Below are 18,029 nucleotides of genomic sequence, written 5' to 3'. Positions count from 1 at the left end.
CTGAGTTTCTGTTGAATTATTGAATTCCTGCTTTTGACCATTTGTTCAGTGATCTCTGATGACTGAATTTGTTACGCAATGATTCTGGCCCCTGTATGCAAAAGATGTTCCCTGCTGCAGGTAGCTCAATGTCTTTCTAGTATTACTATAGAACCTTCCTATCTTCAGTCTGTGATAGCTTTGAATCAAGGGATGAGGATAGTTGGGGGAGAGGAAGAGAATATGGGCCCCCCAAAATGATTTTACTAAAATAAACTTTTGAGCTTTAATCAAATAATATTTGGCAAGAAATATCTGCCAGATTTTTTAATGGGATCCAGGTCTTTAAGCTATATATGATATAATAACAAAAAGGCTATGGTAACATTTAAAAATAGCAGCTAACACACTGCATCCTATGTCATAAAACAAGAGAAGGATGCATGAATAGACCTTCAAATGATAATTCATTATCATTATCTCAGATCTACTTCAGGATAAACCCTAAATAGAAATCATGAAATGTACAATGACTGAGCTAAAAAAGAGCTCATAACTCAGTTTTTTCATAAACTGAAAAGGAGTAATAGTAATAATAATGTCTAAATTTATTTAATGCTTTAAGGTTTGCTAAGTGCATTATTCCTTCTTTTTTAACATCCCTAAACTACTCTTTATTTACTTAATGTTCATGGTAATCAGGAATAAGAATGTCTGTCAATCTTTCTGTTATAAGTAATTAATACAGAGTTGTAATCAGAGGTTTAAGATAGAATAGCAGTATCTTAAACAATTTTGAGAAAGAATCTACCCATTAGATATAGTGGTACCTAGCTGTAATCCCTTCTACTGTTGAAAGAATATTTTTGTAATTGAGGCTGGCAGATTGTTTGAGCTCAGGGATTCTGTGCTACGTAGAATAAGTTGATTCTGGGTTCACACTGTTTCTGTAACCAATGTAGTGAGTCTCTAGGCTAAAAGTAGTAAATGATCTAGTTTGGAAAAGAAGCAGATCAAATCTCCCAAGCTCTTCAGTACTGAGATTAGATCCATAAATAACTGAATTGGAATTCTCAGGAGGGAAGTAGGGAGAGAATGAAAGACAGAAACAGAGAGAAAGAGATAGAATAAGAGAGAGTGAGAGAGAGAGTGAGACCTAGAGGGGGAGGGGAGGGAATGAGAGAGAGAAAGGGAGAAAGTAAGGGAGAGGAAGAAAAGGAAAGAGTGAAAGGTGAGATAAAGAAAGGAAGAGTTTGAAGACAAATATAATCAAAAGCATTGACAAAAATATTTTAGGACTGTACATAAGTTCAAGCAAAATCAATAGGCATTAAAAAAAACCAAGTTATTATTAAGTTCTTACTATATATTAGGAACTATTCTAAGGATATAAAGAAGAAAAGAAATTAGCCTCTGCCTTATTAAAGAGCTTGCAGTTTATGGTTGTGAGGGCACGGACATATATACGGAAAAATAAGCATGCAGATTTTTTTTTGAAGAGGAGAGGGCAAGAACTGGAAGGTTTAAGACAGACCCCATAGAGAAGATGGAACTTGAGTTGATTTGTTACCAGAAAACGTTGATGATTAGTACAAATTGTAAAAGAATAACCTTAAAGGTATGTAAAAGGCTTCTTTTTCAACTCATGCTTAGTTTCATTCTTTAAGTGACTTTATTCTTGAGAATTTAATAGGTAGAATCTGAGGGCCATCTGTTATTCTTTAGTTAAACACAACTTCATCATTGTCATGGGGAACTGACAATAAGATTCTGGTCAACTTAATGTTTTAATGCATATTCAAAGCTCAATAACTGATATTTGAGAAAGGGCCTTCATTTTGAAACAGCTAATAACATACAATGTCTTGTGTCAGAAAGTAATGAGGTGATTCCTCCAAGATAGCTTTTTGTGGATGAGAAATTAAGACAAAATTCACAAGAGCCAAAAAAGACTAAAGTTCTCATTTTGGTCTTGTAGGAGTTTTCTGAGATAAATGTTTCTAACTTCAGTGAGTGAATTCCAGCAGAATTTATTTAGACATCCTTGAAGATAGGAATGCAATGACTAATTTCTCATGTCTCTCTCTGTGTCTCTGTTTCTCCTCAATTTACTTAGATATGATTTTCAACTCTGAAAAGTTTTTCCAGTAATTCACTCTCTATTGAGTTCAGGATCAAAGTACTATCAAAATATATCACAACACCTAGAATCTTAGAAAATAAGTGCTATGGTGTTTCTACTAGGATTATATTCCAAAGGGATCTTAAAGGAGGGAAAGGAATTCCCACGACATGTGCAAAAATACTTTTGGCAGCCCTTTTAGTAGTGGCAAGAAACTGAAACTGAGTTGATGCCCATTAGGTGGAGAATGGCTGAATAAATTATGGCATATGGATGTTATGTGATATTATTGTTCTGTAAGAAATCACCAGCAGGATGATTTCAGAGAGGCCTGGAGAGACTTATATGAACTGATGCTAAGTGAAATGAGCAGAACCTGGAGATCATTATACATGGCAACAAAAAGACTATACAATGATCAATTCTGATGAATGTGGCTCTCTTCAACAATGAGATGATTCAAACCAGTTCCAATTATTCAGTGATGAAGAAAGCCATCTACACCCAAAGAGAGGCCTGTGGGAACTGAGTGTGGACCACAACATAGCATTTTCATGCTTTCTATTAATGTTTGCTTGCATTTTGTTTTCCTTCTCAGTTTTTTTTTCTTTCTAGATCCAATTTTTCTTGTGAAGCAAGATAACTGTATAAATATGTATATATACATTGGATTTAACATATATTTTAAAATATATAACACGTATTGGGCTGCCTGCCAGCTAGGGGAGGGGGTGGGGGAAGGAAGGGAAAACTTGAAACAAAAGGTTTTTCAAGTGTTAGTGTTGAAAAATTACCCATGCATACGTTTTGTAAATAAAAAGCTTTAATAAAAAAAAAGAAAATTAAAAAAAAGAAAATAAGTGCTGTGTGATATCTTAGAGAATTAGAGAAACAGATATATAAATTAGAGTCCATAATTTTTGGACATTTGTATTAGTATAAATGAGTAATTAGCTGTTTATAATCTTGGACCACATTAAGTTTTGAAGAAAAAGAAGCCATTACCTAGGGGGAAAAGATTGCTATAACATTGGTTAAGGATCAAATGAGAAACCTATGTAAAAGTGTTTTGCAAACTTAAATTAAAAGAGAAAAAATATGTGAAGTGCTTTGAAAACCCAAAGCACTATATAAATGTCAACAAATTATTATTATATTATAATTTTTAGATAACAGCACATTTTAAGTCTTCATTTAATCTCATCTGCTAATCATTTTCTGAATTAGCAATATTGGTGGAACCAATTTCATGCTAGTTAAGCCTCAGTGGTGATTGATCACCTGATTTGATTAAGTATACAAATTCTTAATTTTTTTTTCCTTAAAGCAACATGTATGATTCTGGTTTTCATAAGTAGCAGATCCAAATTGAATACCAGTTGAATACAAACTTTCTTTATGTTTCCCTTCCAACAACTACAGCAGCAACAACAATAAAAAAACTTCTCTGTGAAGTTTCACAGCATCATTTATCTAGTACTAGAAAGGCCATAAATACCATCTAGTTACACTGTTCTATTTTATGAAAAAAGAATCTAAAATTCACAGAGGTTAAGTGACTTGTGAAAGGTTATACAAGTAGTAAGTATGAGAGGTATGATTTAAACCCAGAGCTTCTGTTTTCAAATCCAACATTGCTTCCTCTGAAGTACCTTTCATCTCCTTTTATTGTGTAGATGAATAAACTATCATGCAGAGAAATTAAGTCAACCACATATCATATTCATCCAAGAATGACCTCCTTAGTCATCTCAGGGTGACTTCTGGAGTTCTTTTTTAATTTGGAGAAAACGCCCTCATTTTTAGATTATACATTTACATTAATTTTTCAGCATATTTCTATATGTACCATGTTGGGGAAGAAAAATCAGAAGAAAAGAAAAAAAGAAACAGGAGAGAGGAAAAAATAAAACAGGGTGAAAATATCATGCTTCTATCCATATTCAGTCTCTATAAGTCTCTCTTGGGATATCCAGATCATTGGATCACTGAATTGTTCAGAAAAGCTAAGTTTATCATAGTTGAGCATATAATCTTGCTATTGCTGTGTACAATGTTTTCCTGGTTCTGCTCACTTCACTCAACATCAGTTCATGTAAATCTTTTCAGGTTTTCTTGAAATCAGATTATTCATCATTTCTTATAGAAAAATAATATTCCATTACTTTCATATAATATGATTTATTCATCCATTCTCCAATGATGAACTCAATTCCCATTTCCTTGGCAATACAAAAAAGAATGGTTATAAACATTTTTGCACTTGTGTGTTGTTTCCCCTCATTTATGATCTTTTTGGGATATAGGCCTAATAGTGGCATTGCTGGAACAAAGACTTGGGACTTTGGGAGAATGAATGACAGCTACAATAACTTTGTCCATAGTTCTCATAAGAAAATATTGTGGAAGGTTTCTTTGCTAATATTCTATAATGGTAGTAAACTTATGCTTTTGTTTTTAAAAGATTTATTTAAAAAATTCAATTCTGTATTTTCTCCTTCCCTCTTACATCTAACCCTCACTTAGAAGATGAGAAATATGATATCCATTATATATGCACAGTCATGCTAAACATATTTCCACATTAGCCATATTGTAAAAGAAAAAAATGAATTAAAAGAAAAAGTGCTTCAAACTGCAATCAAAGTTCATCTTTTCTCATTCTGGAAGATGATAACATTTTTTCACTATGAGTCCTTCATAATTGTCATGGATCCTTCTATTTATCAGAGTAGTTAAGATTTTCAAAGTTGTTTGTTGTTAATAATTATTCTTTTTCCTAGTTCTTGTCAATTCACTTTGCATCAGCTCATAGGATTCTTCCCAGGTTTTTTTTTAAGCATTGTATTTTATCATTTCTTACAGTTATATTACATCAAAATTACTTGCTTCAAATTGTTCTATTATTTTCCAAATGCTGGATATTCCCCTCATTTCCAATTATTTGCCACCATAAACAATTTTGTTGTAAATATTTTTGTACATATGTATCCTCTTTCTTTTCCTTTAATCTCTTTTGAGCTCAGTATTTCTGGTCAAAGGGCATGGGGAGTTTTAAAGTCTTTTGGTCATAATTCCAACTTTTTTCCCCAAATGATTGGACCAGTTCATACCTCTTCTAACAGTACATTAGCGTACTTATTTTTCTATCTCTTCGCAAGAATTTATTTTCATTTTCTATAATGTTGGGAAACCTGAAGTGAAAAATATAAGGTGGCATTTCAGAATTGTTTTAGTTTATACTTCTCTAATTATTAATGATTTAGAAGAGAGGATTCTGAGAAGACTGTGGAGTATGTCAGAAACCTCTTAGCTCTTTAAAATCCCTCCACAAAAAAAGACAGAAAATCACCTCTCAGAGAACATAGAGGAGAGATAATAAAAGTTGGGACAAAGCACTTGTCCTCCTAAGACATCTTGAGAAGATGCCAGAAAAGACTTGACCTCTAGGGGTGGAAGTTCAGCTAAGTGAAGTGCAAACACCTCCAGGCTGTCTTTGTGGAATTAATAAATAACAAGCTCTGGGGGCAGCTGGATTGAGAGGCATCTCAACCTTAAAAATTTTGATGTCTAGGACAATGTCAGGGTTTGATAGGATTTGAGTAGGACATTAAAGGACTTTCTAATGTTGAGGGATGTAATGTTTGGGCTAGCTTTCTGTCATAGTCTGACCCAGATCCTAGGCTTTAGCTCTGGGGAAGAAAGAACTAGCACATCCCCGATGAGTGCAGAAGCAGAGGGGTAGTTACCTTGCTTTCTATGAGCACTTATAGAAGAGCAGAATTTCTGGTTTCAACTCCAGGGCAGAGAGAATAGGTGTAATTTGTAGTCACCAGAAGGACTACAAGGAGCTAGATCATTTTTTGGGAGGGGGAGAGGAAAACGCAAGATTGACTCTGGGACAGAACTGAGAAAACAACAATAAGTATATGAGGGTTGAGGCATCACTTCCTATATCTTGGAACAAGAACATAATTACACTATTAGCTGCTCAAAACAATAAAACAAAGATTAAAAAAAAGGAGAAAGAACCCAAATACATATAGCCACAATGGGGGCTGAGAAGATCTGGGTTTATATCCAGAGGAAGGTAATGGAGCCAGCCCCTCTACCTCACTGTTAAAAATGAGAAACATCAAAAGGTGTCAAGAACAAAAAGAGTTTGTGAAAGAAATTTAAATGGATTTTAATAACTAATAAGATAGACTGAGGAATTTTTTTAAAGCAAGAATAGTCCAGGCGAATTATGAAAAGATAGCCAACTAATTTGAAATAGAAGATCAAAAACTTAAGGAAGAAAATAATTCCTTGAAAATTGCAATTAGATTGGGGGTGGAGCCAAGATGGCAGAGAGCAGACAAGTGTCTGTGTTACTTCCTCTCACTTTCCCTCAAATTAACAGCAGGTTAAGCCTGTGAACTGATTTTGGAGTGACAAAACCCACAAATTTTGGAATATAACAAATTTCCAGAAGAAAATATTTTGGAAGAATTTCAGAAAAGGCTATTTCAATCAGGCAGGAGGAAAGACTGCCAAGCCCAGACCACAGTGCAGGGAGCTGGAGTGAGGAGTCAGGGTATTGCCGTGTCTGGCACCAGAAAATCTACTGCGAGGCTCTTATGCTATTCTGTCCTGGGTGCAAGCCAGTGGTTAAGAGATTTGTTGTAAGACATGAAAAGTAAATACAAAAGGCAAATTGTGAGCCACTCAGCCCTGGAAGAACTTAAGACATAACCATGCTTATACAGCCCCAGATGTCAGTCAGCTGAACTGCCCCAGGGCAAACTAAAGCATCTGTTGTCCCTTTGCCTTAAGAACAGACCTCAACCTTTAAAAAAAAAAAAAACTGAGCAAAAATCAAAAAGAACTCTGGCCATAGATAGCTTTTATGGAGAAAGAGAAGAAATGACCTCGAATTCTGAAGATTCCGAAGGCAAATCAACATCAGATGAAGCCCGAAAGGGTGATATGAATTGGTCCCCATTTTACAAGGCTCTGTTGGAAAAATTCAAAAAGAATCTTAAAAGAGAATTAGAAGAAAAATGAGGAGAGGAAATTAGATCTTTGCAAGAGAGTATGGAAAAGGAAAACCAGAAATTATGTGAAGAAAACTCCTTAAAAATAGACTTGATGAAATGGGAAAAGCATATAACTCCTTACAAAATAGATATGAAAAAGACACCAATTCACTGAAAAAAAAAATCTGTGAAATGGAAAAAATACAATGAATAAAAACACTTCATATAAAAGTTCAATTGGCCAAATGCAAAAGGAGGTAAAAAAAAAAAAAAAGCTAACCGAAGAAAATAATTCACTAAAAATTAGAATTGAACAAATGGAAGTGAATGACTCAATAAGACTTCAAGAATCAGTCAAACAAAACCCTCCAAAAATGAAAAAAATAAGAGAAAATATAAAATACCTCATTGGAAAAACAATTGACCTGGAAAATAAATCTAGGAGAGACAATCTAAGAATTATTGGACTTCCTGAAAACCATGATGAAAAAAAAAAAGAGCCTAGTCATCATCTCTCAGAAAATCATCAAGGAAAACTGCCCAGATGTCTTAAAATCAGAGTGTAAAATAGCCATTGAAAGAATTCACCATTCACTTCTTGAAAGAGACCCTGGGTCTGAGATGATAAGAAAAGGTAATGATGAATGTTAGATGTGGGAAAGTGGGACAAAATATTGTTGATGCACTTGTGAATTGATCCAACCATTCTGGAGAGCAATTTGGAACTATACTCAAAGGGCTATCAAACTGTCCATATCCTTTGATGCAGCAGTGTTTATCTTAGGCTTATATTCCAAAGACATCTTAAAGGAGGGAAAGGGACTCACATATGTAAAAATGTTTGTGGCAGCCCTTTTTGTAGTGGCAAGAAAGTGGAAACTGAGTTGATGTCCATCAATTGGAGAATGGCTGAATGAGTTATGGTAGATGGATGTTATGGAATATTATTGTTCTATCAGAATTGATCAGCAGATCAGAGAGACCTGGAGAAACTTACAGGAACTGATGCTAAGTGAAAAGAGCAGAACTAGAAGATCATGGTACATGGCAATAGCAAGATTATACGATAACCAAGTCTGATGGATGTTGCTCTTTTCAACAATGAGATGATTCAGACCAGTTCCATGGTCCTGTGATGAAGATAGCCATCTACACCCAGAGAGAGAATGGGGAAACTGAGTGTGCATCATAGAATAGAATTTTCACTCTTTTTTTGTTGTTTGCTTACATTTTATTTTCTTTCTCTCTTTTCTTCCTTTTTGATTTGATTTTTCTTGTACAGCAAGATAATTGTATAAATATATGTGTATATATTGGATTTAACATATATTTTTACTATGTTTAACAAATAATGGATTACTTGCTATCTAGGGGAAGGAGTGAGGGGAAAGTGAGAAAATTAGAACACAAGGTTTTACAAGGATTCATATTGAAAAATTATACATATATATCTTTTGAAAATTTTAATTAAAAAAAGAAAATTATAATTAGACAAAAGTAAGCTAATTACATTTTAAGATACCAAGAGAAAATAAAACAAAATAAAAAGAATGACAAAATAGCAGATTATGTGAACCATCCATCAGAAGAATATATGATCTGGAGAATTGAATAAAGAGAAATAACATCAGAATAGTCAGATTATAAATATGACTTTTTACAAAAAGTGTCTTAATACAATATTACAATGAATTATCAAAGAAAATTGTAAAGGGCTGAATCTATGAAAAGGTATGCTTGAATCAGACAGCCAAGCACTTAAGGCTAATTACCTATTCAATATAAGATAATGACTCTATTAGCATATATTTGGAAAAATGGCTCTTTTCACAGTTGATGCTGGCTCAATGTTTGGTGTATACAGATAATTGTAGGCAAGGATTACAGGGTGGGGTGAGATTGGCCGGACCTCACTTGGCAGCAGGATAAGGCAGAGAAAGGTGGAGATTCTGGCCTCCAGAATGGAGGAGAGATCTTTGGCAAAACTCCTGGCAGTTTGCCTGCTTCTTTAACTTCTCCCCCTAAGGACCAAGGACTTTTACTTATTCCCATTTCTGGCTGATCCTGAGGCCTCCAGGGAACTAGCTTGGACTTAACACTTTGGCACCCAACATGGACTAAGGACCCTAATTTCACTGAAGAAGTCCCGGTGACGAGGAAATAGGGTGAGTATTTTAATGGACAAACAGGGGACTTACTTTTTTAGAGCTAAACTGGTAACTCTCATTTTCTAGCTGAAATGGGGCAAATATTAGGAAAAGATTCTTCCCCACCCCCAACTCCAACTCCATCCCCAGGGAGATCTACAGGAAGCATACTCAGACTAATTAAGAGGAAAGGTTTGATTGTAACTTGGGAGCAGAGAGAAGGACTTGTGGATACATTAGAATGCATGTCCCCTTGATTCTTCAAGGAAGAAGAAATAGAGGCAGATAATTGGAAACTAGTAGGAGACCAGCTATGTGAATATTACAATGATAAAGGTCCTGATTCAATTTCCAAGGAAACATTCTATATGTACAACATAATACAATTGGTCTTAAAGAATCCTGCAAGTTTTAGGAAAAAGAAAAGTTTTAAGAACAGCCAGATAAGGAAGTGTGAGGAAAAAGAGGAAGACAAAGGACAGATTACTGGAAATATCATCAGAGGGCATGAGGACTTAAGTGAAGTTGAAGAGTGTGGAGATTCTCCCTCTCACAGCCCAGCTTCATCTCCACCTACACCCAAGCAGACTGTTGACCCTTCCCCATCAATTTCACCTTCCTGGGTAGAGGGAAAAGGAGGAGTGGGAGGGGTAGTGATATCACTAGTACTTCCTCCTCCAGCAATCACTCCCTCCTATGACTCCATTGCAAAAGGCACTACTTAAAGCCAAAGAGCAAGGACAGAATACAGCTAATTTGAAAATAGAAATGCATCCTGTGATTGAACAGCTTGACTCTTCAGATCAAGAAAGGAGAAGATACACTCTTTTTGATTTAGAAATTTTTTTTTTAAATAACTTTTTATTGATAGAACCCATGCCAGGGTAATTTTTTTTTACAGCATTATCCCTTGCATTCACTTCTGTTCTGATTTTTCCCCTCCCTCCCTCCACCCTCTCCCCCAGATGGCAAGCAGTCCTTTACATGTTGAATAGGTTACAGTATATCCTAGATACAATATATGTGTGCAGAACCGAACAGTTTTCTTGTTGCACAGGGAGAATTGAATTCAGAAGGTATAAATAACCCAGGAAGAAAAACAAAAATGCAAGCAGTTTATATTCATTTCCCAGTGTTCTTTCTTTGGGTGTAGCTGCTTTTGTCCATTTGATTTAGAAATAATCAAAGACCTGAGAAAGACTTGCACTCTTTATGGGGTTACATCATCTTTTGTTAAGATGTTATTACAGAATTTGGTGTATGAAGTCTTAATCCCTAGTGACTGGAAACCTATAGCAAGGACATGCTTAGGACCTGGACAAAAGTTGTTGTGTTGTGGCTTTCTGAGTATAGTGAGCTCTGTAGGCTATAAGCTCAATGAAATAGTCAAAGTGGAGTTAATACTCCAATCACCTGTGACCAACTAACAGGTGTAGGTTTTTATGCAGACACTTCAGCACAGATTAATTACCCCATAGCAGCATATGAGCAATTGCTGCTGCTGCCATCAAAGCATGGGGTTTTATCCCAGGTAAACAGGACAGAGCAGAGGCCTTCATAAATATAGCACAAGGGCCAAATTAACCCTTTGCTGATTTTGTGGGATGTCTGTAGACAGCTGTTATATGAACTACTGGTGAAAATGCAGCAACAGAAATTATGATAAGGCAACTTGCTAAAGAAAATGCTAATGTGGTTTGTAAAAGAATTATACTAGGACTATACCAGGATGCTCCTTTAGAGGAGATCATAAGACACTGTACCACAGTGGGCATAAATACCTTTTATACCTAGGCTATGATGCAGATTTCCCCAAATCCAAAAATGAAAAGACAGGGTCCCTTTTGGCAAGGGACTTCCAGAGAGACTCATCAATGCTTTCAATGTGGTAAAATAGGACATCTAAAAGCTTAATGTTGGCATAGAGAAAGAATGAGGAAACAGGGTGGGAGAACAAGACCCAAAACCCCATGTCCGAAATGCAACAGAGGCTTCCTTTGGGCATCACAATGTAAATGATCCAGGGAAATAGGTACAGAGGCCCAGCTACAGGGCCCACAACAAAAAATACTTGGGGCATGATGGCAGCCAATGCTACACCCAGAGAGCCTTTAGAAGTTCAATATCCAGACATGACCAATCAACCAAGAAGCAATCTGATGGGAGAAAGGGATTACAAATAAATCAGCCAGGAAGCAGTCTGATGAGAGAAAGGGATGACAATTGGGGAGAATAGAGTTGTATGCAGCTGGGATTACTGAGATACCCCCTGGAGAAGTGAAATCTGTTCCTCTCCAACCTATGGATCCCTTGCCTCCAGGCACAATTGGCTTGATCATTTCACCTCCTGAAAGTATTTACAAAACATATACTAATATGGGAAACTGGGGAATGTGTAGCCAATATCCCAGTTACTAATATGTCCTCTTTGGGTTATAGACATTAAAGATTGTTTCTATTCTCTCTAGATAAGGAGGATATGAAAAGATTTGCCTTTTCAGCGTCCAACTTTAATTTAGCTGAGCCATATAAAAGATATGAATGGACAGTTTTGCCACAAGGAATGAAAAACTGTCCTACTATGTGTCAAATGTATGTTGCTGCTGCTCTTACTCCAGTAAGAAAAGCATTTCCAAAAAAAAAAAAAATGTTATTACATTACATGGATGACATATTGGGATGTGCACCTGAGGAACAAATGTTAGAAGTATGTCTACAAAAGACCAAAGAAATACTAAGGAACTACAAATTTCATATAGCTCTAGAAAAAAAAAATCAAAGACATGCTCCTTTTCAATATTTAGAATATGAAGTATATCCTAAGGTACTTACAGTACAAAAACTTTCCTTAAGAACAGAGAAACTAAACACCTTAAATGACTTTCAGAAATTGATAGGAGATATCCAATGGATGCGTCCAGTGTTAGGCTTGACTACCTATCAATTACAACCATTATATGACATTTTAAGGGGAGACAGTGCTTTAAACTCACCATGCCAGCTTGCAAAATAAGTTTAAGAGGCTTTGAGAGCAATTGAACTGGCTTTATCCAATGTGGATGAAAGAATCACTCGAAAACCCTTGGAAATATCAGTTTTTGCTATAAAAGAGGTACCCATAGCAGTCCTTCATCAAAGAGACAGTGTAATAGAGTGGGTGAACCTCCCAACACAACCAGAACAAAGCCTTACTCCTTACCCAGTGTTTGTGGCTAGAATTTTATTAAAGGCTATTAAGCGAGCAGTACAATTATCTGGCATAAGACCTGACAAGATATTTACCTTTTATACAAATGCACAAATTAATGTATCCTGTGAAACTATCCCAGAATGGCAAATTTTATTGACCACGACCTCAAATTTTACATATGGGTCTCCATTAAAGATAACCAGACTATTACATAATTGGTGATGGATTCTTGATGAAAAGGTTTCTTAAGTTCCTCTTAAAGGATCGATTTTCTTTACAGATGCATCCAAACATAATATTTGTGCTGTTTACTCTCGTGACTTAAGTATAAAGAGAGTATAAAGAACTCCTTTTCAATCCATTCAGCAGAATTAGTTGTGAGCAATCATTCTAGCTCTTACTTTTATCCAGGAGATAAATATAATGTGGCCAAATGATTTGGTTTACTCAGTAGGTGTGGTACAAAGAATTGCCACAGCCTAAATAAAATTTGTAGCTTCCAATATATATCAGCTCTTCAAGGAACTTCAAGAGCAAGTGAGAAAGCATCCAAGTAAGATTTATATCTTGCATGTCTCCTCTCATAGTGGACTTCCAGGTCCTATTTTTGATGGAAATTCAAAGGCAGATAGCTTTCTAATCATGCTGGCCAATACTCCTTTATTTCAGGAAGCCCAAGAATATCATTCTAAATATCATCAGGCTGCTTGAACTTTATGTTTACAATTTGGAATAACAATAAAGGAAGCTAGGAGCATAGTAAAAGCCTGTATAGCTTGCCTTCCTTTCCATGCTCCTACACTCCCTCCAGGGAAGAACCAATAAAATTTGGCAAATGGATGTGACCCATTATAAATCTTTTTTATAACCCACCGGAAGGGCAGTGTCCAGGGCGAGCAGCTCCACTATCTTTAGATAATCATTAGGTGATGTGGAAAGATCCAGAAAGTGGTGAATGGAAGGGACCAGATATGTTAACTGCTTGGGGGAGAGGGTTTGCTTGTATCTCTACAGATGGAGATGGAATCAGATGGGTGCCAATGAACCATATTTGCCTTGTCCATTGGACAGGGATGTAGCAGACTCTTGAAATGAAGAAGAAGACCCAAGAAACATTGGGTGGTACCATTGCTAACTGTGCCCACCACTGAAAGAGCATGGCAGTTATGGCATTTGACTTATGGACATCAAAAATTGTTAATGAGATTGATTCAGGACTTCAAAACCCTCAGAAATCATTGGATTCTCTGAGACATGATAAGACTGTTTCAGGACTTCAAAAACTTCCAGAGATCATTGGACCTGGACATGTGAAGCAATGGACAATAGATTGGTTTTGGACTATCTCTTGGTTGCTGAAGGAGGCATATGTGTGATTGTTATTTACATATCCTCCTTCTAGGACTTCTGGAAATCTTTTACAACACCATGTTGATTTATATTGTTTGTTATATCACTACTTGCATGTACAATTCATGTTTGTTACACTACATTGACCCTGCATAGGCTGTGGGGAGAGTCATTACTGCTAGCCTGTGCTTTATTGTTATGTGCTTGTGTAATACCTCCCATGTTGATGGGTTTGTGCATACTGTTTCAGGTAAGACCCTTCAGCCCAGAAACCCACTAACAATATCTGGTTTGATTCCCCACTTCCCTTTGGTGTTTTTCATCTCTCTTTCTGAGAAGTCAGGGAGGGCACGATCATCTGTGTTCTAAAACAAAAGAAAGTGGGAGATGTAAAGGTCTGAAAGCCTGAAAAGGTGTGCTTGAATCAGACCACCGAGCACTTAAGGCTAAATACCTACTCGATATGAGGCAATGATTTAATTAGCATATGATTGGAAAAAATGGCTCTTCTCACAGTTGATGCTGGCTCACTGTTTGGTGTATACAGATAATCACAGGCAAGGATTAGAGGGTGGGGTGAGACAGGCCAGAGTCACTTGGTGGCAGAATGAGGAGGAGAAAAGTGTGGAGATTCTGGACTTCAGAATCAAGGAGAAATCTTTGACAAAACTTCTGGCAGTTTGTCTGTCTCCTTCACTTCTCCCCATAAAGACCAAAGACTTTTACTCATCCTGACTCTGGCTGATTCTGAGGCCTCCAGGGAACTAGCTTGGATTTAACAGAAAATTTCTCTGAGTTCTAGAACAAGAAAGCAAAGAAGAAATAGAAACAAATCAGAAGTCTTAGGAGGAAAACTTACAAAAGCATCAAGGCCAAATTTCAAAGCTTCTAGGGTAAGGACTAAATATTGGAAACAACAAGAAAAAAAGCAATTTAAATATCGTGGAGCTTCTATAAGAATTACACAAGACCTAGCAGATATTTACACTAAAGGACAGAGGTCTTGGAATGCTATATGCCACAGAGCAAAAGAGCTAGTGTGTGGGACAGTAACTTCTAACCCAGAATAATTCAAATAGACATTTCTCAGAGCCAGAGCATAAAGCAGTTTATTCAATTCCTGAAGAAATTGCATGTTACCTCTTCCAGTACAATCTAATGTCAGCAAAGCAGTTTATACCCTGAAAAGAATTTTGCCACATCTTGGGCCCCAGCTTTTGCTGCTTTAGTATTAGAGCTCACAATCTGTCATGAGAACCCACTCCATCCTCTGGATATAAGAACAGGGAACAACAGATTACAAAGCAGTGTGCACAAGATTAAGCAAGGATACAAGGCCGAGTTTTTGGAACTGTAGCCCTAACTATTGCACTCTTCTGGGGGGTGGGGTCAGTTTTCTGATAAAGTCTCATGTGCATCTTGCTTACTAGGATTACAACCCAAAATAATTTACCCAGCAAAATTAAGCATAATCTGGAATGGGAAACAAAAGAAAAAGAATATTTAATGAGCTAAAAGACTTTTAGGTATTTGTAACAAAGCCAGCAGAATTTAAGGGAAACTGACATATAATATCAAAGAGAAATATAAGGTAAACATCAAAGATTAATTATAAGGGACTCAATAAATATTTTTGTTTTCTTCTTTTTTATTGTAATAAATTTATTTTTTAATACACATTGCTTTATGAATCATGTTGGGAGAGAAAAATCAGAGCAAAAGAAAAAAAACCATGGGAGAGATTAAAAAAAAAAACACAGAAAAAGGAAGTCAATGTTGCATGTGTTGATTTGCATTCAGTCTCCTTGGTCTTTTTTTGGAAGCAGATGGCATTTTCTGTCCACAATCTATTGGGATTGCTTTAGATCACTGAACTACTGAGAAAAACCAAGTCTTTTGTAGTTGATCATATCACATACTTTTTTTTCATTTCTAAATTTTTTTTATTATAGCTTTTTATATACAAAACATATGCATGGGTAATTTTTCAACATTTATCCTTACAAAAATTTCTGTTTCAACTTTTCCCTTCTTTCCCTCCACCCCCTCCCCTAGATGACAGGTAGTCTCATACATTTTAAATATGTTAAAGTTATATACATACATACATATATATATATATATATATATATATATATATATATATATATAAAGACAAGTATATGTTAAATACAATATATGTATACATATTTATACAGTTATCTTGCTGCACAAGAAAAATTGGATTTAGGAAGAAGGTAAAAATAAACTGAGAAGAAAAAAAATAAAATGCAAGCAAACAATAAACAGAAAGAATAGAAATGCTATGTTGTAGTCCATACTCATTTCCCAGTGTTCTTTCTCTGGGTATAGCTGGTTCTGTTCCTTATTGATGAATTGGAACTGATTTGGATCTCCTCATTGTTGAAGAGAGTCACATCCATCAGAATTGATCATCATATAGTATTGTTAAAATGTGTAATGATCTTGTTTTGCTCATTTCACTTAGCATCAGTTCATGTAAGTCTCTCCAATCCTCTCTGTATTCATCCTGCTGGTCATTTCTTATAGAACAATAATATTCCATAATATTCATATACCACAATTTACCCAGCCATTCTCCAATTGGTGGACATCCATTCAATTTCCAGTTTCTAGCCACTATGAAAGGAGCTGCCACAAACATTTTTGCACATACAGGTCCTTATCCCTTCTTCAATATCTCTTTGGGATATAAGCCCAGTAGTAACACTGTTAGATTAAAAGGTATGCACGGTTTGATAACTTTTTGAACATAGTTCCAAATTGTTCTCCAGAATGGTTGGATCTGTTCACAACTCCACCAACAATGCATCAGTGTCCCAGTTTTCCCGCATCCCCTGCAGCATTCACCATTATCTTTTCCTGTCATCTTAGCCACTCTGACAGGTGTTAGAGATATCTCAGAGTTGTCTTAATTTGCATTTCTCTGATCAATAGTGATTTGGAACACCTTTTCATATGAGTAGAAATAGTTTCAATTTCATCATCTGAAAATTGTCTGTTCATATCCTTTGATCATTTATCAGTTGGAGAATGGCTTGATTTCTTATAAATTAGAGTAAATTCTCTCTATAGTTTGGAAATGAGGCCTTTATCAGAACCTTTAGCTGTAAAAATGTTTTCCCAGTTTATTGCTTCCCTTCTAATCCTGTCTGCATTAGTTTTCTTTGTACAAAAGCTTTTTAACTTAATATAATAGAAATTTTCTATTTTGTGATCAATAATGACTTCTAGTTCTTCTTAGGTTACAAATTTCTTCCTCCTCCACAGGTCTGAGAGGTAAACTATCCTATATTCTTCTAATTTATTTATAATCTCATTCTTTATGCCTAGGTCATGAACGCATTTTGACCTTATCTTGGTGTATAGTATTAAGTGTGGGTCAGTGTGTAGTTTCTGCCATACTAATTTCCAATTTTCCCAGCAGTTTTTGTCAAATAATGAATTTTTATGCTAAAAGCTGGGGTCTTTGGGTTTGTCTATAGATAGTATACATATACATATATATACATATACATATACATATACATATACATATATATACATATACATATATAAAACTATAGATTGCTATAATTATTGGCTATTTTGTCCTATGAACCTAACCTATTTCACTGACCTACTAGTCTATTTCTTAGCCAATACCAAATGGTTTTGGTGACCGCTGCTTTGTAATATAGTTTTAGATCAGGTGCATCTAGGCCACCTTCATTTGATTTTTTTTTTCATTAGTTCCCTTGAAAGTCTTGACATTTTGTTCATCCATATGACTTTTGTTGTTATTTTTTCTAGGTCAGTAAAATAGTTTCTTGGGAGTCTGATTGGTATAGCACTAAATAAATAGAGTAGTTAAAGTAGCATTGTCATCTTTATTATATTTGCTTGGCCTATCCAAGGGCAATCAATATTTTTTCAATTGGTTAGAACTGTCTTTATTTGTGTGAAAAGTGTTTTGTAGTTTGCTCATGTATTTCCTAACTTTCCCTTGCCAAATAGATTCCCAAATATTTTATACTATTGACAGATATTTAAATGTAATTTCTCTTTGTATCTTTTGCTGCTGGATTTTGTTAGTGATGTATAAAAATGGTGATGATTTATATGAATTTATTTTGTATCCTGCAACTTTGCTAAAGTTGTGGATTATTTCTAATAGCTTTTTAGTAGAATCTCTGGGGTTCTCTAAGTATACCATCATATCA

This window comes from Antechinus flavipes, chromosome 4 (assembly GCF_016432865.1).
Source record: "Antechinus flavipes isolate AdamAnt ecotype Samford, QLD, Australia chromosome 4, AdamAnt_v2, whole genome shotgun sequence".
NCBI classification, from domain to species: Eukaryota; Metazoa; Chordata; class Mammalia; order Dasyuromorphia; family Dasyuridae; genus Antechinus; species Antechinus flavipes.
Note: the sequence above shows the minus strand (reverse complement) of the source record.